The sequence below is a fragment of the Herpailurus yagouaroundi genome, unplaced genomic scaffold (assembly GCF_014898765.1).
Source record: "Herpailurus yagouaroundi ecotype Mexico unplaced genomic scaffold, PumYag 28, whole genome shotgun sequence".
NCBI lineage: Eukaryota > Metazoa > Chordata > Mammalia > Carnivora > Felidae > Herpailurus > Herpailurus yagouaroundi.
This window is the reverse complement of record NW_024412376.1, coordinates 132,165,392-132,192,803: the sequence shown is the minus strand read 5'-3', so window position 1 is coordinate 132,192,803 and position 27,412 is coordinate 132,165,392.

Genomic DNA, 27,412 nt, shown 5'->3' with positions numbered 1-27,412 from the left:
CACCAACACTCACTATGACTTTTTGATAAAGGCCATTCTGACAGGTGTGAGGTGAAATCTCATTGTGGTTTTAATTTGCATTTCCCTGATTAATGATATTAAATGTTCTTTCACACACCTGTTGGCCATTTGTAAATCTGCTTTGGAAAAATGTTCAGTTTCTGGGGTGCCTGGTAGTTCAGTCAAACACATGACTCTTGATTTTGGCTCAGGTCATGGTCTCACGATTTGTGGGTTTGAACCCAGAGCCTGCTTGATATTCTTTTTCTCTCTCCCCTTCTCTCTCGGCCCCTCCCCTTCTCTATTTCTCTCAAAAATAAATAAACAAACTTTAAAAAGAAAGTTCAGTGTCTGTGGCCATTATTTAAATAGATTGCTTTTTGAGTGACATGAGTTTTTTTTTTTTTTAATATATATTTTGGACATTAATTCTTTATCAGATATATGCTTTGCAACCTGTTCCATAGGTTGACTTATCATTTTGTTGATTTATTTTCTGTGCAGAAGCTTTTTAGCTTGTCCATATTTGATTTTGTTGCCTATATTTTCAGTGTCATATCCAAATAATCTTCGTTAAGACCAATGTTCAGGATCTTTCTCCATCTGTTTTCTTCTAAGAGCTTTAATAGTTTCAAGTCTCACATTTAGATCTTTAACCCATTATAAAGTAATTTTTGTGAGTGATGTAAAATAAGGTTAAGTTTCATTCTTTCATATGTGGATGTCCAGTTTTTCCATCACCTATTGAAGAAACTACCCTTTCCCCATTGTGTGTTTTTGACACCCTTGTCAGGAATTAGTTGACTATATAAGCATGGGTTTACTTCTGGACTCTCAATTCTGTTCTATGTCTGTTTTCATGCTAGTACCATACTGTTTTGATTACTATAGCTTTGTAATATAAGTTGAAATCAGAAAGAGTGATGCCTTCAGATTTGTTCTTTCTCAAGATTGCTTTGACTATTTGGGATCTTTTGTGATTCTGTACAATTTTTTTCTATTTCTGTAAAAAAAATGCCACTGAAATTTTTATAGGCATTGCATTGAATCTATAGATCACTTTGGATAGTATGGAGATATATATATATATATACACACACACACACACACACACACACACACACACATATCGTATATTTATAAAATATATAAAAATATATTTGTTCTCTAAATTAGCAAAGATTACTTGTTCATTTAGAGAGAGAGAGAGAGAGCACAAACAGGGAAGAGACAAAGAGAGGGAGGGTGAGAGAGAGAATCCCAAGCCAGCCCTGCACTATCAGTGCAGAGCCTGAGGTGGGGGTTGAACTAAAGAACCATGAGATCATGACCTGAGCTGAAATCAAGAGTCAGATGCCCCACTGAGCCACTCAGGTGCTCCAGTTAGTATGGATATGTGAACAATATTAATTCCTCCAATCCACAAATGTGGTATCTTTCCAGTTATTTGTGTCTTCTTTGATTTTTTCATCTATGTATTATACTTTTTAATGTACACATTTTTCACCTTCTTAGTTAAATTTATTCTCAATTATTTTAATGTTTTTGATCCTATTGTAAGTGGGATGGTTTTCTTAATTTCTCTTTCCAAAAGTTTGCTATTAGTGTATAAAAACACAATTGATTCTGTATATTGATTTTATATCCTGAATCTTTACTAATTCATACAAATAGTTTTTTTTGGTAGAATCTTAGGGTTTCCATATACAATAAAGTGTCATCTGAAAACAAAGACAATTTTAGTTCTTACTGTTTGATTTGGGTGCCTTTTATTTCCTTTTTTCGCCTAATTTCTCTGGCTAGGACTTTCAGTACTACATTCCATCTAGACCTAACTTGTTGAGAATTTTATCATAAAAGAATGTTGAATTTCATCAAATGCTTTTTCTGCATCTATTGAGATAATCATGATTTTTATCTTTTTTTCCATTAATGTAGTAGATCAATTTTCATAGTTTCAAGAGAAAACCAACTCTTTCTTTAGTTTTCTATTTCTTTCAGTTTTACTCATTCTCCTTCATTTTAGCTTTCAAATATATACATGTGTAAATAATATTCCACATTCCTTTTCTCTAAACTTTCCTCCACATCTCTTTGCTTGCCATTCTCCATAAAATTACCATTGTTAAGGTGCTCAGTGTCTTTGCTGCTAAATCCTACTTTTGTGATACTGGTCTCACTGATTATTTCATTGATTATCCATATCAACATTCTTAAAGTTTTCTCATTCTTTGGCTTTCCTCCCATTAGTCTTTTGGAGTACATTCCCAAACACTTTTGCCAGGTTTTATTCCTCTATTTGTTTTAAGTAGTATCTCTGTATGTTTTGTTCCTTGGCCCCCTCTACTCATTAGAAAAACACTATACTGATGATTTCTAAATGTACAAATCCAACATGAACATATATAGATATATCCACCTTCGGTCATTTGTACTTTGTTTTTCCATTGGCACCTCAAATTTAACTTAACCAAAAATGAATTTATCATATTTTCCCTTATCACTCCAGCAGAACACATTTTCCCTTAAACTTATTACCCATGTATGTATGCGGTACTTTCATCCATTCAGTTACTCAAAGTAGAGCCCTAAGAATCACCCTTAAATCCTCTATCATCTTTTCTCCTCACACTATTGCTCCATCCTCCCTATTTTATTATTCTAATTTCTTCAACCTTTTTAAAAAGATATCTTGTCTCCTTTAAATTCTCAATGACGCTATAAAAATAGGGCTTTTAGAATTTCCTCCGAACAGCCTCCCTGACAACAGACTTGCTCCCTCAGATTACTCCCAGTGTGATCCTTCTAAACTACAATTTTTCTCTGTTCACTTCTTTGCCTCTTATTTTTTTTAATAATTGGGAGAAAATAAAAACCTCAACATAACTATCTAAAAGCATTTATCTATCTCTATTTTTCCAGCTCCATTATGTAGTCAACTCATTGCTCTACTTTACTCTGTGATTCTATTAAATTATATGCATTTCCCATAACTCAGTGGTTCTCAGCCATGGGTTATTTTGCTCCCTTTCCACTTCCAACGCACATAGGCATTGTCGGAGTCATTTTTTTTTGTTGTCACGGTTTGGGAGGAGGTGCTTCTGGCGTCTATTAGGTAGAGGCCATAACTGATTTCATGTATATGTAGAATCCAAAAAACAAAACATGAGTGCCTGGGTGGCTCAGTCAGTTGAGCGTCTGACTCTTGATTTCGGCTCAGGTCATGGTCTCATGGTTCCTGGGACTGAGTCCCACATCAGGCTCTGCACGTGAACAGAGTCTGCTTGGGATTTTCTCTCTCCCTTTCTCTGCCCCTCCCCCACTAGCTCATGTGCGCATGCTCTCTCTCTCTCAAAATAAATAAATAAATAAACATTAAAAACAAAACAAAGCAAAGAACCAAACAAAAACAGAAACAGTCACAAATACAGGGAACAAACTGGTTGTTACCAGAGGGGAGGTTAGTGGAGGATGGGTGAAATAGGTGAAAACTACCCTAATTTAATATCATAGTTATCGTTTTTGTGCCTTGTACATGCTGTTCTGTTTAGTGGAATGTTCTTCCCTTAATGTCTACCTACTTTCTACTAGTTATTCAAAGTTCATTCTTTGCCTCCCTTCCTGTACAATTATTGACTAATCTTATTCAGTCCAAATTATACTTAGGACAATTTATTTTACTCTAATTAAATTATTCCCTTTCTCAAAATCACTCGCTAGTTCTCCACTATCTCCATTCCAATAACCCTTGGTCTGATATTCAAAGCCCTACAAAATATGGCGGCAAACTACATTAATGTTCCCCTCCTCCAGTGTTTTTTATTCACATTCTATGATTCATCGAAAATGAATTATTCCGCATTTTCACAATGTATATACTCCTGTTTTGATCAGTTGTTCCTCTTAATTTATGTTTCTCTGTCTGTCTCTTCATCTCCACCAACCAAATTCTTACCAGGTTGTCAAGATTTAGTTGATACAAATCTTTGATTCTTTAAAGCACATCCACTTAGCTCTACCTTTAGCTTATCCTCATTCTGGTCATCTACTCACTTTATTTTTGGTTACTTCTTGTTATTCACTGAAAACTTTAGCAGCAAAATCAGTTTTTGTATATACATAAATTCTAACATGGTCTTGAATGAAATCCACGTGGATGACTCTTCTAGTTGCTTAAAAGTCTCATTTCCAGCAATGATGATAGTGTTTTAAAAATATTACTACTGGGAAACCTGGGTGGCTCAGTCTGTTAAGCATCTGACTTGATTTCAGCTGAGGTCATGATCTTGTGGTTATGAGATCAAGACCCTAGTTAGGTTCCATGCTAGGCATGAAGGCTGCTTGGGATTCCTCTCTCCTTCTCTCTGCCCCTCTCTAGCTCATACTCTCTCTAGCTCTCTCAAAATCAATTAACATTTAAAAAAATAAATAAAACACTACTACTGATGATTATGATGACAGCAATAATGATGATGATGATGATAATAGTGATAAATAGATGACATTGAGTACCTATTGCATCCCAAGCACTGTGATAAGCCCCTTAACATCTGTTGTTTCTCTTCATCCAATACACATATTTCCCAGCATATTGATTTTCATACTGTAAATCATTTTTTCTGTCTGTAGATAGTGAGCTCATTGTCTCTCCAAATACATTCTTTGTTGTTGTCCACCCTTCTGTGTACCCTATAGATGAATATATATGAACTGCATCCATGGGCTCCTGTGCTTTTTGGCTTCCATTTTGATTTTGGCCAACAGCAGGCATCATCAGGAGATCAAAGAAGAGGAAGCTGGGGTGTTTATTCCTCTGGCTCCTAAGCAATGGGGTCACTTTAGGTTGGCTTCCTTGCTCTATTAACTGTAGATCCTTTTACTCATCTTTCCAGGTTACTTATCCCCAGTAACACCTTCTAAGCAATTTTTCATGAAGACTCCCTGGCAGTTGATCCTACCATTTCATCACCATCATTCCCCTACTGAGTGAAACCTGTTGTTATCTCAGAATAGATGAGGTTTTCCTGACCCTTTCCCAATAGCAACTTATAATTATAAGTGTTTGTTTAATATTGCTGTTCCTCATTAAAATAGGTTTTTGTTGTGTTAATTTCCCTTTGATCATAGCACTTGGAAGATGGGAAACACTCCAATAATATGTTGAATGACTATTTGTTTACAAAGGTGACATGAGGGATGTATAGTATGGTGAAATAAGATTAGAAGATGAGATAATTTACTTTGGGGTAAAAAAAGCCTTTTAAGGAAGAAGTAAGTTCTAAGCAGAAGCTTCTTGTGTATCCTATTTCCTGATGTCTTCCAAGTTGACTTGTCCTTGTATTCGTTTGAATTCACATGATGTTTTGCTTTTTTAGGCCATCTATCTAAACTCTAATTTGCATTTTCTGTTTGTTTGCATATAATTAAAAAAATAATTCCAGTATAGTTAACATATAGTGTTATATTACATTTGGGTGTATAATATAGTGATTCAACAATTCTATACGTTACTCAGTGTTCATGATGGTAAGTATACTCTTAACTCCCTTCATCTATTTCACTCATTTTCCAACCCACCTTCCCTCAGGGATAGTTCAATTTGCTCTCCATGGTTTTTTCACTTGTTTGCTTTGTTTCTTAAATTTCATATGTGAGTGAAATCACATGGTCTTTGTCCTCTGACTGACTTATTTCCCTTAGCATTATATTCTTTAGATCTATCCAGTTGGTATAAATGGCAAGATTTCATTCTTCTTACGATGGAGTAATATTCCATTATACACACACACGTGTATACATATGCGTGCACACACACACACACACACACACCACTTCTTCTTTATCCATTTATCTATGGATGGACATTAGGTTGCTTCCATAATTGGGCTATTGTAAATAATGCTGCAATAAACATATGGGTGCATATATCCTTTCAAATTAGTGTTTTTATTTTTTATTTTTTTATTTTTATTTTATTTTATTTTATTTTTTCAATATAAGAAATTTATTGTCAAATTGGTTTCCATACAACACCCAGTGCTCATCCCAAAAGGTACCCTCCTCAATACCCATCCCCCACCCTCCCCTCCCTCCCACCCCCCATCAACCCTCAGTTTGTTTTCAGTTTTTAACAGTCTCTTATGCTTTGGCTCTCTCCCACTCTAACCTCTTTTTTTTTTTTTTCCTTCCCTTCCCCCATGGGTTTCTGTTAAGTTTCTCAAGATCCACATAAGAGTGAAACCATATGGTATCTGTCTTTCTCTGTATGGCTTATTTCACTTAGCATCACACTCTCCAGTGCCATCCACGTTGCTACAAAAGGCCATATTTCATTCTTTCTCATTGCCACGTAGTATTCCATTGTGTATATAAACCACAATTTCTTTATCCATTCATCAGTTGATGGACATTTAGGCTCTTTCCATAATTTGGCTATTGTTGAGAGTGCTGCTATAAACATTGGGGTACAAGTGCCCCTATGCATCAGTATTCCTGTATTCCTTGGGTAAATTCCTAGCAGTGGTATTGCTGGGTCATAGGGTAGGTCTATTTTTAATTTTCTGAGGAACCTCTACACTGCTTTCCAGAGCGGCTGCACCAATTTGCATTCCCACCAACAGTGCAAGAGGGTTCCTGTTTCTCCACATCCTCTCCAGAATCTATAGTCTCCTGATTTGTTCATTTTGGCCACTCTGACTGGCGTGAGGTGATATCTCAGTGTGGTTTTGATTTGTATTTCCCTGATAAGGAGCGACGTTGAACATCTTTTCTTTGACAAAGCAGGAAAGAACATCCAATGGAAAAAAGACAGTCTCTTTAACAAATGGTGCTGGGAGAACTGGACAGCAACATGCAGAAGGTTGAAACTAGACCACTTTCTCACACCATTCACAAAAGTAAATTCAAAATGGATAAAGGACCTGAATATGAGACAGGAAACCATCAAAACCCTAGAGGAGAAAGCAGGAAAAGACCTCTCTGACCTCAGCCGTAGCAATCTCTTACTCGACACATCCCCAAAGGCAAGGGAATTAAAAGCAAAAATGAATTACTGGGACCTTATGAAGATAAAAAGCTTCTGCACAGCAAAGGAAACAACCAACAAAACTAAAAGGCAACCAACGGAATGGGAAAAGATATTTGCAAATGACATATTAGAAAGGGATAGTATCCAAAATCTATAAAGAGCTCACCAAACTCCACACCCGAAAAACAAATAACCCAGTGAAGAAATGGGCAGAAAACATGAATAGACACTTCTCTAAAGAAGACATCCAGATGGTCAAATTAGTGTTTTTATATTCTTTGGGTAAATATCTAGAAGTGGAATTACTGTAACATAAGATAGTTCTATTTTTAATTTATTGGGTAAACTCCATGTTGTTTTCCACAGTGGCTGCACCAATTTGCATTCCCAGCTATAGTGCAAGATGGTTTCTTCTTTTCCACATTTTCACCAACACTTATTTCTTGTGCTTTTGATTTTAGCCATTCTGATAGGTGTGAGGTGATATCTCATTGTGGTTTTGATGTTCATTTTCCTGATAATGAGTGACATTGAGCATCGTCATGTGTCTGTTGGGCATCTGTATGTCCTCTTTGGAGAAATGTCTGTTCATGTCCTCTGCCCATTTTTTAAATTAGATTATTCATTTCAGGGGGGATGGTGAGTTGTGTCAATTCTTTTATCTCATGTCATTTGCAAATATCTTCTCCCATTCTGTAGGTTGTCTTTTAGTTTTGTTGATCGTTTCCTTTGCTATGTAAAAGCTTTCATTTCATTTTGATATTTTATTTTCGCTTCTGTTTCCCTTGCCTCAGAAGACATATCTAGAAAAATGTCACTATGGATAATGCCAGAGAAATTATTGCCTGTGCTCTCTTATAGGATTTTTATGGTTTCAGGTCTCACATTTAGGTCTTTAATCCATTTTGAATTTATTTATGTGTATGGTATGAGAAAGAAGTCCAATTTCATGCTTTTACATGTAGCTGTCCAGTTTTTCTAATACAATTTGTTAAAGAGATTGTCTTTTTCCCATTGTATATTCTTGCCTCCTTTGTCAAAGATTACTTGGCTATATAATCATGGGCTTATTTCTGGGCTCTCTATTCTGTTCTATTGATCTATGTGTCTGTTTTTGTGCAAGTACCATAAGTTTTGATTACTATGGCTTTGTAGTATATCCTGATATCTGGGATTGTGATACCTCCAGTTTTGTCCCTTTTCAATATTGCTTTGGTTATTCAAGGTGGTTCCATACATTTATGAAAATTATTTGTTCCAGGAATGAGAAAAATGATGTTGGTTGTTTGATAGCAATTGGATTAAAACTGTAAATTTTTTTAGGTAGTGAGGACATTTTAACATGATTTATTCTCCCAGTCCATAAGCATGGAATATCTTTCAATTTGTTTGTGTTGTCTTCAATTTCTTTCATCAGTGTTTTATAGTTTTCAGAGTACAGTTCTTTCACCCCTTGGCTAAGTTTATTTTCTAGGTATTTCATTCTTTTTGTTACTGCTGTAAATGAGATTGTGTTCTTAATTTTTCTTTCTACTTCTGCATTATTAGTGTATAGAAATGCAACAGATTTCTGTATATTAATTTTATATTCTGTGACCTTACTGAATTCATTTATCAGTTCTAGTATTTTTTTGGTGGAGTCTTTACTATTTTCTATACACAGTATCATGTCATTTGCAAATAGTAAAATTTTTCCATCTTTCTTACCAATTTGGATGCTTTTTAATCTTTTTCTTGTCTAATTGCTGTAGCTAGGACATCAAGTCTAATAAAAGTGGTTAGAGTGAACATCCTTGTCTTGTTCCTGATTTTAGGGGAAAAGCCCTCAGTTTTTCACTATTGAGTATGTTATTATCTGTGGGTTTTTCATAAATGGACTTTATTATGTTGAATTATGTTCCTTCTGAACCTACTTTGTTGAGGGATTTTATCATGAATGGATGTTGTACATTGTCAAATGCTTTTTCTGCATCTATGGAAATGATTGTATGGTTTTTATCTTTTCTCTTGTTGATGTGATGCCTCATGTGGGCTGATTTGTGAATATTGAACAATCTTTTCATCCCAGGAACAAATTCCATTTGATTGTGGTGGTTTTTTTTTTTTTTTTTTTTATAATGGCTTTTTTTTTTTTTTTTTCTAGGAGTGCTGGGGTGGGAGGGGCACAGGGAGAGAGAGAGAGAATTCCAATCAGGCTCCACACTCAGTGCAGAGCCTGACATGGGACTCAGTACTCCCTGGGATCATGACCTGAGCCAAAATCAAGAGTTGGATGCTCAACCAGCTGAGCCACCCAGTTGCCCTGGTGATGATTTTTTAAAATGTATTAGATTCAGTTTGCTAATATTTTGTTGAGGATTTTCACACCTATATTCATTAGAGATACTGGCTTGTTTCTCTCTCTCTCTGTTTCACTTTTTGTAGTGTCTTTATCTTTGTTTTGGAATCAGGGTAATGCTAGCCTCATAGAATGAATTTGGAAACTTTCCTTCTTTTCTTTTCTTTTTTTTTTTTTTATTTTAATAGCTTGGAAAGAATAGGTATTAACTTTTCTTTAACCAATTGGTAGACTTCACTTGTGAAGCTGCCTGGTCCTGGACTTCTGTTTGTTGCGAATTTTTGATTACTGATTCAATTTCATTGCTGCTAATCTGCGTGTTCAAATTTTTAATTTCATCTTGATTCAGTTTTTGTAGGTTGTATGTTTCTAGGAATTGATCTATTTCTTCTGGGTTTTCCAGGTTGTTGACATAAATTTTTTCATAATATTTTCTTATAACCTTTTGTACTTCTGTAGTGTTCATTGTTATTTCTCCTCTTACATTTCTGATTTCGTTTATTTGGGTTCCCTCCTTCTCTCTCTCTCTCTCTCTCTCTCTCTCGATGATCTTGGCTAAAGTTTATCAATTTTGTTGATCCTTTCAAAGAACCAGTTCCTGGTTTCATTCATTTCTTCTATTGTATTTTTTCTAATTAATTAATTTAGTTAGTTAGTTTCTATTTATTTATGCTCTAATCTATTATTTCCTTCCTTCTACTGAATTTGAGTTTCATTTGTTCTTCTTTTTCATGCTTCTTTAGGTGTAAGGTTAGGTTTTTTGATATTTTTCTGGCTTCTGGATGTACAGCTGTGTTACAATAAAATTCTCTCTTAAAACAGCTTTTACTGCATTCCAAAGACTTGGGACTGTTGTGTTTTCATTTTCCTTTGTCTTTGTGCATTTTTTTAATTTCCTCTGACTTTCTTGGTTGATCCATTCATTGTTTAGTAGCATGTTATTTAACCTCCATGTATTTGTGTTCTTTCCAGACTTTTCTTTGTGGCTGATTTCTATTATCATAGCCCTGTGGTTGGAAATGACAAATTATGTGGTTTCAGTTTTTTTTTTTTTTTAATTTGTTGAGATTTGTTTTATGGCCTAATATTTGATCCATTTTGGAGAATATTCCATCTACACTTGAAAAGAATGTGTATTCTGCTGTGTTAGGATGGAATCTCTGAATATATTTGTTAGATTCATCTGGTCCAATGTGTCATTCAAACCACTGTTTATTGATTTTCTGTTTGTATGATCTATCCACTGATGTAAGTGGGGTGTTCAAGTCCCCTACTGTTATTGCAATACTATTGATTATGTCCTTTATGTTTATTATTAGCTGCTTAACGTTTATGGGTGCTTCCATGTTGGGTGAATATTTATAATTGTTGCAACCTCTTGTTGGATTGTTCTCTTTATTATTACATAGTGTTTTTTGTCTCTTTTTATAGTCTTTGTTTTATTTTTTTAGTTTTTTTACAGTCTTTGTTTTAAAATCTATTTTGTTCAATATAAGTATTGCTACCCTAGATTCTTTTCACTTCCATTTGCATGATAAGTGCGTTTCCATCACTTAACTTTCTTTTTAATTTTTAAAATTGTTTTATTATTTATTTTTAAGAAAGAGAGAGAGAGTACTAGTCAAAGAAGGGCAGATATAGAGAGAGACACAGAACCCAAAGCAGGCTTCAGGCTCTGAGCTGTCAGCACAAAGCCCAAAAAGGGCCTCGAACTCACAAGCTTTGGGATCATGACCTGAGCTGAAGTCAGACACTTAACCAACTGAGCCACCCAGGCATCCTATCACTTCACTTTCAATCTGCATGTGTCTTTAGGTCTGAAATGAGTTTTTTGCAAGCAGCATTAAATAGGTCTTGTTTTTTTTGTCTATTCCAACACCCTATGTCTTTTGATTGGAGCACTTAGTACATTTATAAAGTAATTATTGATAAGTATGTACTTATTACCACTTTGTTACTTGTTTTATGGTTGTTTTGTAGTTTGTGTTTCTTCCTTTATTCTCTTGCTCTCTTCTCTCATGGTTTGTTGGTGCTCTTTAGTGATATACTTGGATCCCTTTCTCTCTCTCTGTCTCTCTTTTGCATATTTATCACTGTGTTTTGATTTGTGGTTACCATTAGGTTTGTACATAATATCTTCTGTATATGGCATTCTATATTTTCTGGGTTACTTATACTGATTTGGGCGTTTTCTAGTTGTATCCATGGAACAAGGTGAGCTTAGTGTCCCCTTATTCTGCCATCTTCCTTGGAAGTTTCTACTTTGTATTCTTAATACTGGTATATTTGGCAGCATACTCAGCATTCTTGCACTCCCTACATGTTTATTATTATCTCTCTTAGAAATATAAGTCTTTCTTTACTTTGCATGCACTGTAGTATCTGGCAGAGACCTTGACATAGAGGTGATACCTATTTTTTGATATGCTATATATATCTTAAGGCTCAAGGTCAGCATTGTACCCCAAAGTTAATTAATTAGTTTCATATTAACTTGTTAAATGCATCATATTTACCAAAGTTGTCTTACCTTTAACTTGTTACTAGTAAAATTCTCATTTTCTTTCAAATGAACTACAACTGAGTCATGTCACTCAGTTTGCACCTTTCTGTAGTTAATTTTTGTTTTATGAATACATAATCTTCACTTAATTCTGTTAAAATCACTTTGTTGCTTTTGGCTCCTTTTCCAAGATTTTAACTGATAATTTCAGAATAACACTCACAGAAGTGAGGGAAGCCCTCTATCCAAGTGACATTGAAAATGTATCTATTAATTCACTTGATAAAACATTTCCATTTGGTACATTTCAATAAAATGCGGGATCTTGTTGATAAAAACCCACTGGGGTATTTACCTTACTCATATTATCTTTCCTTTTCAAATAAAAATAGATATCCTGCTTGTGCCCCCATGTGTATGATGTGTTGAATTGTGTCCTTCCAAAAAATATATGTTGAAGTCTTAATTCCTGGTACCTCAGAATGTTATCTTAGTTGGAAATAGTATCCTCATGGAGATAGTCCATTTAAAATAATGTCTTAACACAATGTAACTGCTGTCTTTATACAAAGAGGGTTTGGACACAGAGACAGACATGCACAGAAGGGAAATATGTGAAGACACAGGAGGAACGCAGCCATGTGACTAAAGGTATGCATTTGTGAACCAAGGATTGCTAACAAGCACTGAAAGCTAGAAAAGTTAAGAAAAGATTGTCCCCTACAATGATCAGAGAGTATGATTCTGATGGCACCTTGATTTCTCATTGGTAGCTTCCAGGACTGTGAAACTATATTGTTTTAAGTCACCCAGGTTTTGATACTTTCTTATGGCAACCCTAGTAAATTAACGCAAGGATTTGAATGATGCTCTTTTCCTTCTTCTGCATCTCATGGTAGCATAATTAATTTTCCTCAGTTTGTAACCACTAAAACTTCAAAAGGAAAGTTTCCAAAAAATCAGCACCAATAGCTATAACCTTATAGTGACAAAATAGTAGAATAATGAGACTTCCAGACAAATGAAGTTTGCTAACACCATCCATAAGTGTTAGGACTCAGATACTCAGATATTCATATGTGTACTTAGAACATGCATTTCACCTCTTAAAAATGTCTGTAGAGATAAAGGCAGGGCTTTTGTTTTAAGTAGTATTGGTATTATAAATTCTAAATAATCTACCTTAAAAAAATCAATAGTAACTTCTGAAAGTTGTACAAAATAAATTAGCTATGGTTATGTATAATTATTTTATACAGGAGAAACAATTAGCAGGGCTTTCATATTGCTTTATGAATCATTTGAATTTATACAAATAAAATCATCAGTAACTCTCTGTATTTAGTTCTGTTTACTTTCCTTATTCTCTTTCACAGTAAGATTGTGATTCTGAATATTTTTGCTGACATTTGGACTTTATAAGGTCTTTAGAAATACTGTAATTGAATTTTTTCACTCACAAAGTGTAACACCCTGCCTTAAGTCAATATTGATACATTCATTTTTGTTAATAATACATGGGCACTTACTCTCAGGCAAGAGATGACCCCTGAACATTGAGCTTTTCTAAGTGCATGCAGTGCATTCTGAACTCACAGCTGATGGATTAGCCTCAAAGTTGTAGATTTTATAGTAGATTTATACCATGGTTGCTTAGTACCTGAGTTTGATGGCCGTATCATGTTATGTCTCCTTGGAGAGTGATATTCCAAATAGCCTTCAATAAAAGCAGCTCTCCCTGCCCCAGTTCTAAATGAAGAAGCACTTTCCTATGGATACTTGTTCAAAAGAGATAATGTTTCATATCCATATGTGGAGGTCAGCAGGTACAGACTTTGTTCTCTAGAACTGTGATTTGGTTTCAATATGTATGTCAGTACTCTTTATTCAAAGATATGTGTACACCAAGACTACATTACTGGCATTCTGCTTGTAAAGAGCAGAACAAGTGTTAGCAAGACTGTGAACCAAGCCATCTCTACTTCCTTCTCTGATAATCTCATTCATTGTCATTATGTTTACTGTGCTGATATCCAAATGGTCTCTCCTAAGGAAACAGACTCAATATATTAGTTATGAGACATTCTAAGGTCATAGAAAGAGACTAAAAAATTCTTGTTTTCACTCTTATTTCTTACTGGACAAAGTACTTTATGATCCAAAGTCATATATCCTTGAGTCTGTTTTAGGACTATACTTTTCAATGATATGTCTATTTGTCAGTATCACCCTGTTTGAATTATATGAATTCTTATTACATGTCAGTTAAATTAAAGCAGGAAATAATCCTTTATTATAGTTCCTTAAATTTTTTCCAATTATTTCATTTTACTAATCTTTCAGATTAATTTTTCAAGTTAAAATATTTTCTATTTTTACTGGGATTTTGTTTCATATACAAGATATTTGGGGGACTAATGGAAAACTTTGCAATTATCAGTTCACTTTCATTAAGAAAAACAGTATATTTTTAAATTTATTTAATTCTTTTATAACTTTCTTTTCTTTTTCTCTCTCTTTCTATTTTTTTTTTTTTTTGGAGAGAGAGAGAGAGAGAGAGAGAGATGTATGCCTAAGTGGGGGAGGACAGGGAGAGAGGAAGAGAGAGAATCTTAAGCAGGCTCCACGCCCAGCACAGATCCCTATGTGGGGTTCTATCTCACAACTGGGAGATCATGACCTGAGCCAAAATCAAGAGTCAAGAGCTTAACTGACTGAGCCACACAGGCACCTCCTTCATAACCTTTCTGAGTCAAGTTTCAAACAAGCTTCATTTTGTGATGAATGTCTTCAGATAAAGGGGGTAATATCCATTACTAATCGCATTTGTCTGATATGAACAAAAAGCTTAAGTATCATTAGTTTAAAGAAGATAGAGATTTGTTTTCTCTCCCATAATTAAGTCTGAACTTTGGTTGTCTAGGTCTACTATTGTGGCTTTATGGTGTACTTAATATTCCAGACTTCAGCTCTCCACTCACACTGCCATTCTTTAAACATGTAGCTTTCTTCTGAAGATTGCCTCATGGTTGAAAACTTGTGGCTGCAAAGCTAGCCATAATATCTACAAAGCAACCGTTACAGGTACAATTCAGGAAAGAATGGGAAGGAGGGGAGATAGGGAGGACAACATGACTCATGAATCCCTGGGAGAGATTTCCTGGAAGTCCCACCCAATGATTTCTGCTTGTATATTATCAGACATGCAGGACTGCAAATGTATCTGGGGAATGTAGGATTTTTTTTCTCTTTGATAGGCATAGTTCTACTTTAAAAATACAGTGAATCTTGGAGAAGGGGGAAGATGGTGGCATAGGAGGGTGCTGGGTTCATCTCGTCCTGTTGATCACTTATATTCCACCCACATCTGCCTAAATAACCCAGAAAACCACCAGAAGACTAGCAGAATGGACTCTCTGGAGACAAGCATAGATGAGAGGCCCATGGAAGAGAGTAGGAAGGGCAGAGAGGCGGTGCATGCTACACGGACTGGCGGGAGGGAGCCAGGGTGGTGGAGGGGTAGCTTGCTGGGCAAGACAGAGCCCCTGAAGTCTGGCTTGCAAAAGCCTAGGGGCCGGACTCCATGAATTCTGACAGTCAGTGGGACTTAACATCTGGAATGTTAAAAGGCAACAGCTCTGCACTCAGACAGCGGGGAGGGTGAGAGGGCACCAAGAGGAAGAGTTGTTGAGCCCTGGAAGACAGAGCTCAGCTCTGCAGGGAACAAAGGTGCTGGCAAGCACCATCTCCTTCTCCCATCCCCCACCTGTAATCCCAAAGGGTACCAGTTCCCGTCACCGAACTTGCTTGTACCGCACAAACACCCAATGCTGTGCTTCTGTGGATCCATCCCTCTGATGGGTCTGCCTCCCCATGGGTGCTGCAGGACCCTTCCCGCAGGGGACCACTGCTGGCAAAGGGAGCTAAGCCTGCCCCTCCCACCCCTGTGCACCTTGCAGATCCACCCTGGCTAATATGCCAGATCCCATCAAAGCAGCACCACAAGCCTGGCAGTGTGCAAGTAGCCCAGACAGGGGCCACACCAATCCACAGTGAGTCCTGCCTCTGGGAGAGGAGGAAGATAAGGTACATACCAGTCTGACTGTGGCCCCAGTGGTGGGCTGGGGACAGACATCGGGTCTGACTGCGGCCCCGCCCACCAAGGCAACTTACTACAGACAGCACAGGAGAAGTTCCCTGCAGTTCCAGCGCCACCACAGGGACTACTTAAAATGAGAAAGGGAAGAATTCTCCTCAAAAGAAACTCCAGGAAGTAGCAACAGCTAATGAATTGATCAAAAATGATTTAAGCAATATACAGAAGAAAAATTTAGAATAATAGTCATAAAATTAATCACTGGACTTAAAAAAGTATAGAGGACAGCAGAGAATCTATTGCTACAGAGATCAAGGGACTAAGAAATAGTCAGGAGGAGCTAAAAAATGCTATAAATGAGGTGCAAAATAAAATGGAGGTGACCAAAGCTCAGATTGAAGCAGCAGAGGAGAGATTAGGTGAATTAGAAGATAAAATTATGGAAAAAGAGGAAGCTGAGAAAAAGAGAGATAAAAAAATCCAGGGGTATGAGGGGAGAATTAGAGAACTAAGTGATGCAATCAAATGCAACACTATCCGTATAATAGGAATTCCAGAAGAGGAAGAGAGAGAGAAAGGGGCTGAAAGTGTACTTGAACAAATCATAGTTGAGAACATCCCTGATCTGGAGAAGGAAAAAGGCATTGAAATCCAAGAGGCACAGAGAACTCCCTTCATACATAACTTGAATTGATCTGCATGACATATCATAATGAAACTGGCAAAATACAAGGATAAAGAGAAAATTCTGAAAGCAGCCAGGAATAAACACGCTCTAACATATAAAGGGAGACCCATAAGACTAGTGGCAGACCTATCTACTGAAACTTGGCAAGCCAGAAAGGAATGGCAGGAAATCTTCAAAGTGATGAACAGAAAAAATATGCAGCTGAGAATCCTTTATCCAGCAAACCTGTCATTCAGAATAGAAGGAGAGATAAAGGCCTTCCCAAACAAACAAAAACTGAAGGAATTCATCACCACTACAAGCCCTACAAGAAATCCTAATGGGGATTCTATGAGTGAAATGTTACAAGGACCACACAGTACCAGAGACATCACTACAAGCATGAAACCTACAGACATCACAATGACTCTAAACCCATATCATTCTATAATAACACTGAATGTAAATGGACTAAATGCTCCAACCAAAAGACATAGGGTATCAGAATGGATAAAAAAACAAGACCCACCTATTTGCTGTCTATAAGAGACTCATTTGAGACGTGAGGACACCTTCAGATTGAAAGTGAAGGGATGGAGAACTATCTATCATGCTACTGGAAGTCAGAAGAAAGCTGGAGTAGCCATACTTACATCAGACAAACTAGACTTTATTTTTTTTTTAACGTTTATTTATTTTTGAGACAGAGACAGAGCGTGAACAAGGGAGGGGCAGAGAGAGAGGGAGACACAGAATCTGAAACAGGCTCCAGGCTCTGAGCGGTCAACACAGAGCCCGACGCGGGGCTTGAACTCACAGAACGCGAGATCATGACCTGAGCCGAAGTGGGACGCTTAACCGACCGAGCCACCCAGCACCCCAGACAAACTAGACTTTAAATTAAAGGCTGTAACAAGAGATTAAGAAGGGCATTATATAATAATTACAGGGTCTATCCACCAGGAAGAGCTAACAATTATAAAAGTCTATGTGCCGAATACGGGAGCCCCCAAATATATAAAACAATTAATCACAAATATAAGCAACCTTACTGATAAGAATGTGGTAATTGCAGGGGACTTTAATACTCCACTTACAACAATGGATAGATTATCTAGACACACGATCAATAAAGAAACAAGGGCCCTGAAGAATACATTGGATCAGATGGACTTGACAGATATATTTAGAACTCTGCATCCCAAAGCAACAGAATATACTTTCTTCTCGAGTGCACATGGAACATTCTCTAAGATAGATCACATACTGGGTCACAAAACAGCCCTTCATAAGTATACAAGAATTGAGATCATACCATGCATACTTTCAGACCACAATGGTATGAAGCTTGAAATCAACCACAGGAAAAAGTTTGGAAAACCTCCAAAACCATGGAGGTTAAAAGAACATCCTACTAAAGAATGAATGGGTCAACCAGAAAATTAGAGAAGAAATTTAAAAATACATGGAAACAAATGAAAATGAAACTACAACAATCCAAATGCTTTGGGATGCCGTGAAGGCAGTCCTGAGAGGAAAATACATTGAAATCTGGGCCTATCTCAAGAACAAGAAAAATCCCAAATACAAAATCTAACAGCACATCTAAAGGAAATAGAAACAGAACAGCAAAGACACCCCAGTGCGAGCAGAAGAAGAGAAATAATAAAGATCAGAGCAGAAATAAACAACATAGAATTTAAAAAAACTATAGCGCAGATCAATGAAACCAAGAGTTGGTTTTTTTGAAAAAATAAGCAAAATTGATAAACTTCTAGCCAGGCTTCTCAAAAAGAAAAGGGAGATGACCCAAATAGATAAAATCATGAATGAAAATGGAATTATTACAACCAGTCCCTCAGAAATACAAGCAATTATAAGGGAATACTATGAAAAATTATATGCCAACAAACTGGACAACCTGGAAGAAATGGACAAATTCCTAAACACCCACACACTTCCAAAACTCAAATAGGAAGAAATAGAAAACTTGAACAGACCCATAACCAGCAAGGAAATTGAGTCAGTTATCAAAAATCTCCCAACAAATAAGAGTCCAGGACCAGAGGGCTTCCCTGGGGAATTCTACCAGACATTTAAAGCAGAGATAATACCTATCCTTCTCAAGCTGTTCCAAAAAATAGAAAGAGAAGGACAACTTCCAGACTCATTCTATGAAGCCAGCATTACTTTGATTCCTAAACCAGACAGAGACCCAGCAAAAAAAGAGAACTACAGGCCAATATCCCTGATGAATATAGATACAAAAATTCTCAATAAGATACTAGCAAATCGAATTCAACAGCATATAAAAAGAATTATTCACCATGATCAAGTGGGATTCATTCCTGGGATGCAGGGCTGGTTCAACATTTGCAAATCAATCAATGTGATACATCACATTAATAAAAGAAAAGATAAGAACCATATGATCCTGTCAATTGATGCAGAAAAGGCATTCGACAAAATTCAGCATCCTCTCGTAATAAAAACCCTTGAGAAAGTCAGGATAGAAGGAACATACTTAAACATCATAAAAGCCATTTATGAAAAGCCCACAGCTAATATCATCCTTAATGGGGAAAAACTGAGAGCTTTCCCCCTGAGATCAGGAACACGATAGGGATGTCCACTCTCACTGCTGTTGCTTACCATAGTGTTGGAAGTGTTAGCATCAGCAATAAGACAACAAAAGGAAATCAAAGGCATCAAAATTGGCAAAGATGAAGTCAAGCTTTCACTTTTTGCAGATATGATTTTATACATGGAAAATCTGATAGACTCCACCAAAAGTCTGCTAGATACATGAATTCAGCAATCACAGGATACAAAATCAATGTACAGAAATCAGTTGCATTCTTATACACTAATAATGAAGCAACAGAAAGATAAATAAAGAAAATGATCCCATTCACAATTGGACCAAGAAGCATAAAATACCTAGGAATAAAACTAACCAAAGATGTAAAAGATCTGTATGCTGAAAACTATAGAAAGCTTGTGAAAGAAATTGAAGAAGATATAAAGAAATGGAAAAACATTCCGTGCTCATGGATTGGAAGAATAAATATTGTTAAAATGTCAATACTACCCAAAGCTATCTACACATTCAATGCAATCCCAATCAAAATTGCACCAGCATTCTTCTCGAAGCTAGAACAAGCAATCCGAAAATTTGTATGGAACCACAAAAGACCCCGAATCGCCAAAGTAATTTTGAAGAAGAAGGCTAAAGCGGGAGACATCACAATCCCAGACTTTAGTCTCTACTACAAAGCTGTAATCAAGACAGCGTGGTATTGGCACTAAAACAGACACATACACCAATGGAGTAGAATAGAAACCCCAGAACTAGACCCACAAAAGTATGGCCAACTAATCTTTGACAAAGCAGGAAAGAATATCCAATGGAAAAAAGACAGTCTCTTTAACAAATGGTGCTGGGAGAGCTGGACAGTGACATGCAGAAGAATGGAACTAGACCAGTTTCATACACCATTCACAAAAATAAACTCAAAGTGGATAAAGGATCTGAATGTGCAACAGGAAGCCATCAAACCCTAGAGGAGAAAGCAGGAAAAGACCTCTCTGACCTCAGCCGCAGCAATTTCTTACTTGACACATCTCCAAAGGCAAGGGAATTAAAAGCAAAAATGAATTATTGGGACCTCATGAAGAGGTCCTCATGAGGAGGACCTCATGAAGATAAAAAGCTTCTGCCCTGCAAAGGAAACAACCAACAAAACTAAAAGGCAACCAACGGAATGGGAAAAGATATTTGCAAATGACATATTGGACAAAGGACTAGTATCCAAAATCTATAAAGAACTCACCAAACTCCACACCCGAAAAACAAATAATCCAGTGAAGAAATGGGCAGAAAACATGAATAGACACTTCTCTAAAGAAGACATCCAGATGGCCAACAGGCACATGAAAATGTGCTCAACATAGCTCCTCATCAGGGAAATACAAATCAAAACCACATTGAGATACCACCTCACGCCAGTCAGAGTGGCTAAAATGAACACATTAGGAGACTATAGATGCTGGCGAGGATGAGGAGAAATGAGAACCCTCTAGCACTGTTGGTGGGAATGTAAACTGGTGCAGCCGCTCTGGAAAACAGTGTGGAGGTTCCTCAAAAAATAAAAATAAATCTGCCCTATGACCCAGCAATAGCACTGCTAGGAATTTACCCAAGGGAAAAAGGAGGGCTGATGCATAGGGGCACTTGTACCCCAATGTTTAGAGCAGCACTTTCAACAATAGCCAAATTATGGAAAGAGCCTAAATGTCCATCAACTGATGAATGGATAAAGAAATTGTGGTTTATATACACAATGGAGTACTACATGGCAATGAGAAAGAATGAAATACGGCCCTTTGTAGCAACGTGGATGGAATCAGAGAGTGTTATGCTAAGTGAAATAAGTCATACAGAGAAAGACACATACCATATGTTTTCACTCCTATGTGGATCCTGAGAAACTTAACAGAAGACCATGTGGAAGGGGAAGGAAAAAAAAAAAGGTTAGAGAAGGAGGGAGCCAAAACATAAGAGACTTAAAAACTGAGAACAAACTGAGGGTTGATGGGGGGTGAGAGGGAGGGGAGGATGGGTGATGGGTATTGAAGAGGGCACCTGTTTGGAATGAGCACTGGGTGTTGTATGGAAACCAATTTGACAATAAATTTCATATTAAAAAAATACAGTGAATCTTAAAAAAAAAATACACTGACTCTTTCCTGGAATAAATAGATACTGAGTAGGATCAATCCATGTACATATTTCTACCTCCCATTCCAGTTTCTTATTATTTTATATATCAAGAAAAATTCAATATTGAAATTTGTTTTTAAAAATACAGTTATGAATAACTGAATGACAGCAAAGCTACATGATTAACCTGGTAATGAATCCTCAGTTATCTTTGCTGCCTAGTACTTTCTACCATTGATCATTTACTATTATCTTACCTCCTAACAAACAGTGGAGATCTTGCATGACTAAAGCAGTCTGGAAACAATATATGTGTTCAAAATGCAACTATAAAACTGACCTGTAACTCACAAGTTCTTTTAAGATTTTTTTTAATGCCTCCACTGTCAATTATGCCATGGAGTAACTCAATTTTCCCTCTACTTTTATCCATTTGAACTACTGTTAGTTTTTTTCATACAGTATGCTATGACTTCATTTAGGTATGACATAAATATTTGATTCATTGATTAAATTCTGATTCTATTATCTCATTAGCCTGAGGGAAAATAGTATGATACTGTTATTTACCATATTCTTTTTGTGATGGCAAATCACACTTTCAATTTATTAAAAAAACTTAGGAAGTAAAATTCTAAGTCTATGAAAATGTCTCCCGATCACAAATTAGCCCAGCATTTTATCCGAGTTCTGTCAGAAACAGAAAGACTGCTAGTATTGCAAAGAGAGAAAATTTAATAGTGGTAATTGGATACAAAGGTGATAGAAGACTTGAGAATTTATCCAGAGAAACATGAAACAACCCAGACAGTAGAAACAGCATGAATCTACTACCGCACCCAGGCTGGAAGGACACAGGAGATAATATTATGTCAGTCCAAAAGCCTAAATTTACAGCTGAAATGGAAATAGTATTACTGCCCTGTTCTGCTCTACCCAACCCTATGAGAGCTGGGACTGTGTCTGTTCAATGGTAGCTAGACCATGGAGGATATTATCTAGAGATAATGTCTGAAGTAGAGAGAATTTGGGACAGACAGCACAACTTTTGATTTCCTTGAGTCCTCTAATCTCTGCCCACTAGCTCTCAATGACCAGAGATGGATGGGCAGTGAGGAGCGCACTTGTTGGGATGAGCACTGGGTGTTGTACATAAGCGATGAACCATAGCAATCTACCCCCCAACACCAAGAGCGCATTTTACACACTGTGTGTTAGCAAATTTGACAAAAAATTATTGTTTTTATTAATTAATTATTTATTAAAAATAAATAAGGTATAAACTGAAAAAATAAAACAGACTGTCAAAAAAAAAAACCACAACAAGTCAGTAGGAGAGTCTGGGAAATTCAGTTCCCTGTGTTAATATCAGATCAAGGAAAAGGCAAGTAAATAGGTCTGAGAGCAAACAGACAAACGATAAACACACCTCTTTGTTTTCCCTATAGATAATTCTCCATGTTTTTCTGCTGAAACCTGGGGCTCTCAAGAGTGACCTCCATGGACTACATACATCACCTCTCTTCCCTTTTGACGTCCATTTGTGTCTAGTACTGGTTGCAGATTGGAGAGTTTAGAGAAAGGCAGTTGTGGATATTTATTCTCCTAATTCCTTGTATGCCAGATATAATCAGTCCTATGGTTGGTCCTCTTTTTCCTGGTCCTGGCTCCTGGGTTCCAGTAACTTTGTTCTCCCATTTCTCTCTTTGGGTTTAGATGTGGTTAAAGTTGTTCTTGCTAGTTCCAGTGTACTTCATCATCCCTTATTGGTTCTTTTAATTCTGCAAATATATTTGTAAATACTTCATGAAACTATCAATTATGTTAAAAAAAGAAATAGAAACGAATGACTCAACCTAAAATAAATAAATAAACAAACATCTTACCACATTATAAGTTAGTTATAGCTGAGTAAAACTGAAATTTAAAGAAAAGTAGTACACTTCCTTGAAAAAATGTTTTCTATAATATATTTCTTAATAAAATTGTAAGTAGGGAAACAGTGGCCTTAAATCTTATTCCTAACCAACCTTTGCCCTCTTTCTGCCCTCCAAATGTTCAGTTTCAATTGCCTTTTGGCACTAATAGCAGATGGTGGTGGAGGGCCCTCTTGCTACTTTTGGAGTTCTTTGTTAATTCCCATATAAAATTTGAGTCTTGCAGGACACCTAGATGTACTTACACTTCCTAGATTTTTTATTAAAAATTCTAGCAACCTCAGGAATCATTTCAGACCTTGCAGCCTCTTGAACTTAATTGTTTTCCAAAAGATCTTTTACATGTAGTGGATGAAATTAAGTTTGACAAGCTGAAGCAAACGAGATTTAGTACCTTTGTGCTTTGCCATTTTTCAGCTTCATGTTCACTTTGCATTTTGCAGTTCACTTTTTCTTGGTATCTTAAAATGTCACCTCCCCCTACACAAAGCTCACACCCCCCCACCCCCTTTCACCACTGCCAGCTAGGAGAGATAGAGAGCAAAATTGGATAAAAAAATGTTCTTAGCTGCTGAGTTTTGTGTTTCCTGTGAATTTTTATAACAAACAAAGAATTTTAACCATTGTGTTAAACTTAAAAGCTACTATTCAATAAAATGGAATTTTGCCAAAATGTTATAAAATAGCATACTATGTATGTAGTAAACATCTGATCTAATAATTTCACAGCAGCTCCTCTATTTTATGTGGTCTAAACATTTCATGTGTGGAGTCAAAAAATAATTGACATCATTTCATGACCTTCTAAAATATATGGGTCCCTCTGAAACCCATCTCTATGGTAACTAGGAAAAAATTTCCCAAATGAGATAACATTGATGCTAGCATTAGTTTTTTATTTTTTGTTTTCTTCTTCAAGTTTATTTTCTCATTGACTATGTTCTTTTAGAAAGAATTTTTATTAGTTGTTTTTTAATACATCCTTCACATTTTGACTGACACTTTTTTTTTATAAACTTTCCTCAGTCTTCTTTTTATTTTTCTGTTTCTTTCTTCCCCCAGTTTTATTGAGACATAATTGAGATGTAACATTATGTAAGTTTAAGGAGCAACATACTGATTTTATATATATATATACATATATATATATGTATATATATATACATATATATATATATATATTGCAAAATGATTAACATCACAGTGTTAGCTATACCTCCATCATGTCACATAATTACCATTTCTTTTTTTGTGATGAGAAAATTTAAGATCTATTCTCTTAACAGCATTCAAGTTTATATAATACAAGATTCATTAACTATAATCTCCATGTGGTACATTAGATCCCCAGAACTTAGTTATCATATAGCTGTAAGTTTGTATACTTTGGCCAACATCGCCCCATTTCCCCTACCACCCCAGCCACTGGTAACCATCATTCAACTCTATTTCTATGACATTGATTTTTTTTTGGTTCCACATATAAGTGAGATCATACAGTATTTGTCTTTCTCTGTTTGACTTATTTCACTTAGCATGAAGCCCTCAAATTTAATCCATGATATTGCAAATGGCAGAAATCCTTTCTTTTCACATGGATGAGTAATGTTCCATGGTATCTATACCACATCTTCTTTATCCATTCATCCCTTGATGGACACTTAGTTTGTTTCCATATCTTAGTTACTATAAATAGCGCTGCAATGAACATGGGAGTGCAGACATCTCTTTAATATCCTGCTTTCATTTCCTTTGGATATATATCCAGCAGTGGGGTTGTTGGAGCATAGGACAGTTGTGTTTTTAATTTTTTGAGGAAATTCCATTCTGTCTGCTATAGAGACTGTACCAATATGTATTTCTACTAACAATGCACAAGGATTCCCTTTTCTCTACATTTCCTTCACCATGTGTTATTTCTAGTCTTTTTTATGATAGCCTAAGTATGAGACGTCCTGTGTCTGATGATAAGGGTGTTGCTTTCTTCCTGGTACAGGGAAGGCATCTTCCATATGGAGTTTTTATCTCCTGCTTTCAGGAAGAAAAAGGAGAGGTCAGAGAGCCTTCCTGGCACCTGTTGTTTTTCAAGTGACTTTAGCTCACAATAACCCTTAAGCTTAATTGTTATACTTTGGAGTAGTATATTAAAGGAACTCTTTTTGCCCTTAAGAGCTCTCTTCCATACAATAATAACATCAGAAATGACAATTGAAGAAGTATAGACCTCGGATAGATTTCGTTTATTTACATGGTTCATGAAAAGGGCATTAGCAGACAAAATAAGTCTCTGGAATGGAAGAAGCTCCCCCTTACACAGACCCAATTTAATTTCTTTGTATGTAATTTAAATTCTTTTCTTCCTTATATTGTTCTTTGTTAAATGCACAAAATTCTCTAAAAAATCCTTCTCAGACTCTCTCTTAAGTCAGACTATTTAAACAACATCTTTTTGCAAAATACTTTTTTGCTAGCTACTACTGACTTAATTAACATACGACCTTTTCCACTATAATGTCATTTGTAAAAGGAGAGAGCCCTGTTGCTAAGGACTACTATGTATGGTTCATTCCTAGTTCAATCTTTGCTGAGCCCTCAGCTCTACTTGATCAAATGCCAATTATGCCCTTAATTTGCTACAATCCTACAAACCTTCTGTCTCCTTTTCCTTGCTCTCTCTGCCTACCCCCAGTGTGTCACAGATCTGTGTCTTTACTTCTGAATTCAATGGATTTAACTCATATTATCTCTAGTGACTACTCCTGAGAATTTTCTCTTCTTCAATTCAAGAGATTCTCTTTAAGAGCAATACCACTCAAAACATTGACCAGCATGAAGTGATTATCTCAGTGCCCGGAATGTAATAGGCATGCAATAAAAGATGACTGCTATATTAGGATAATTCTTGTGACATGATAATCTTTCTTTCCCTTATTGTTTTATTGACCCCTCCTCATCTAACAAAATACTATTGACTTAAGTGGTAAGATAAGTCATCAATTCTCTTGGCTTTTTGTTTCCTTTCTTCCCAGAGAGAAGAGAGAATTCTGGGTAGAGGCAATACATCTTGACCCATAATTTGAGGGGAGAAGGATTCTCTATGAATCTAGAATAAATTATTGTGAGCTCTAGGAAGGAAAGATGAGACAAGAGAGCTGTATGTCTAAGAGCAGAGGGTTCCTGAGAGCTGCCAGACTGGGAACTGACATACGTACAAGCTGGTGGATGTCTCAGAGGCCAACTGTGGGAACTGATTACTGAGGTCTATATCCTTCCTTTTCTTCTTTCTTTGCTCCCTGATACTTTCATTAATTCTTTTTTTTTTTTTAATTTTTTTTTCAACGTTTATTTATTTTTGGGACAGAGAGAGACAGAGCATGAATGGGGGAGGGGCAGAGAGAGAGGGAGACACAGAATCGGAAACAGGCTCCAGGCTCTGAGCCATCAGCCCAGAGCCCGACGCGGGGCTCGAACTCACGGACCGCGAGATCGTGACCTGGCTGAAGTCGGACGCTTAACCGACTGCGCCACCCAGGCGCCCCATTTTCATTAATTCTTAATCCTGAGGAGTTGTATTGAAGAGAGATCAAAGAAAGACTAATACTGTTTTCTCCCAACTGAGTCCTATGGGGATCAAAATAAGAATCACTTTATATCAGAGGAAAAAATATATACTTCTAACACAATTGAAAATGTGGACTATAACTTATAAAGGTTGTATTATTATTGTGATTATTATTCTAATTTCATTATTCTTGTTCTCTTCATTATCATTATCAAGTGAAAGGGCTTATAGAAAACAAATATCCTGGGGTCCATAATTCCAATGGTCTGGGGATGGGGACACATCACACAAATCAACTAGGATAAAAATTTAGCAACTTAATAACTTATAACCAGTAGTAAAAAGTTCATCTTTTACTTACATATTCCCATCACACACACACACATAATAATGCATTCAGCTTATCTCACTGCCCACCTGAAGCCCACTGTCCCCTTGTCAGCAAATATAATTATATTTTCATGGGCTTGCTTCACATTAAAATTTTTTTTTACCTCTCTCTTGCCCCAGTTTGTTCCCTCATGGTTTGTATAAATTCTCTTTCCCCTCCCATACCACT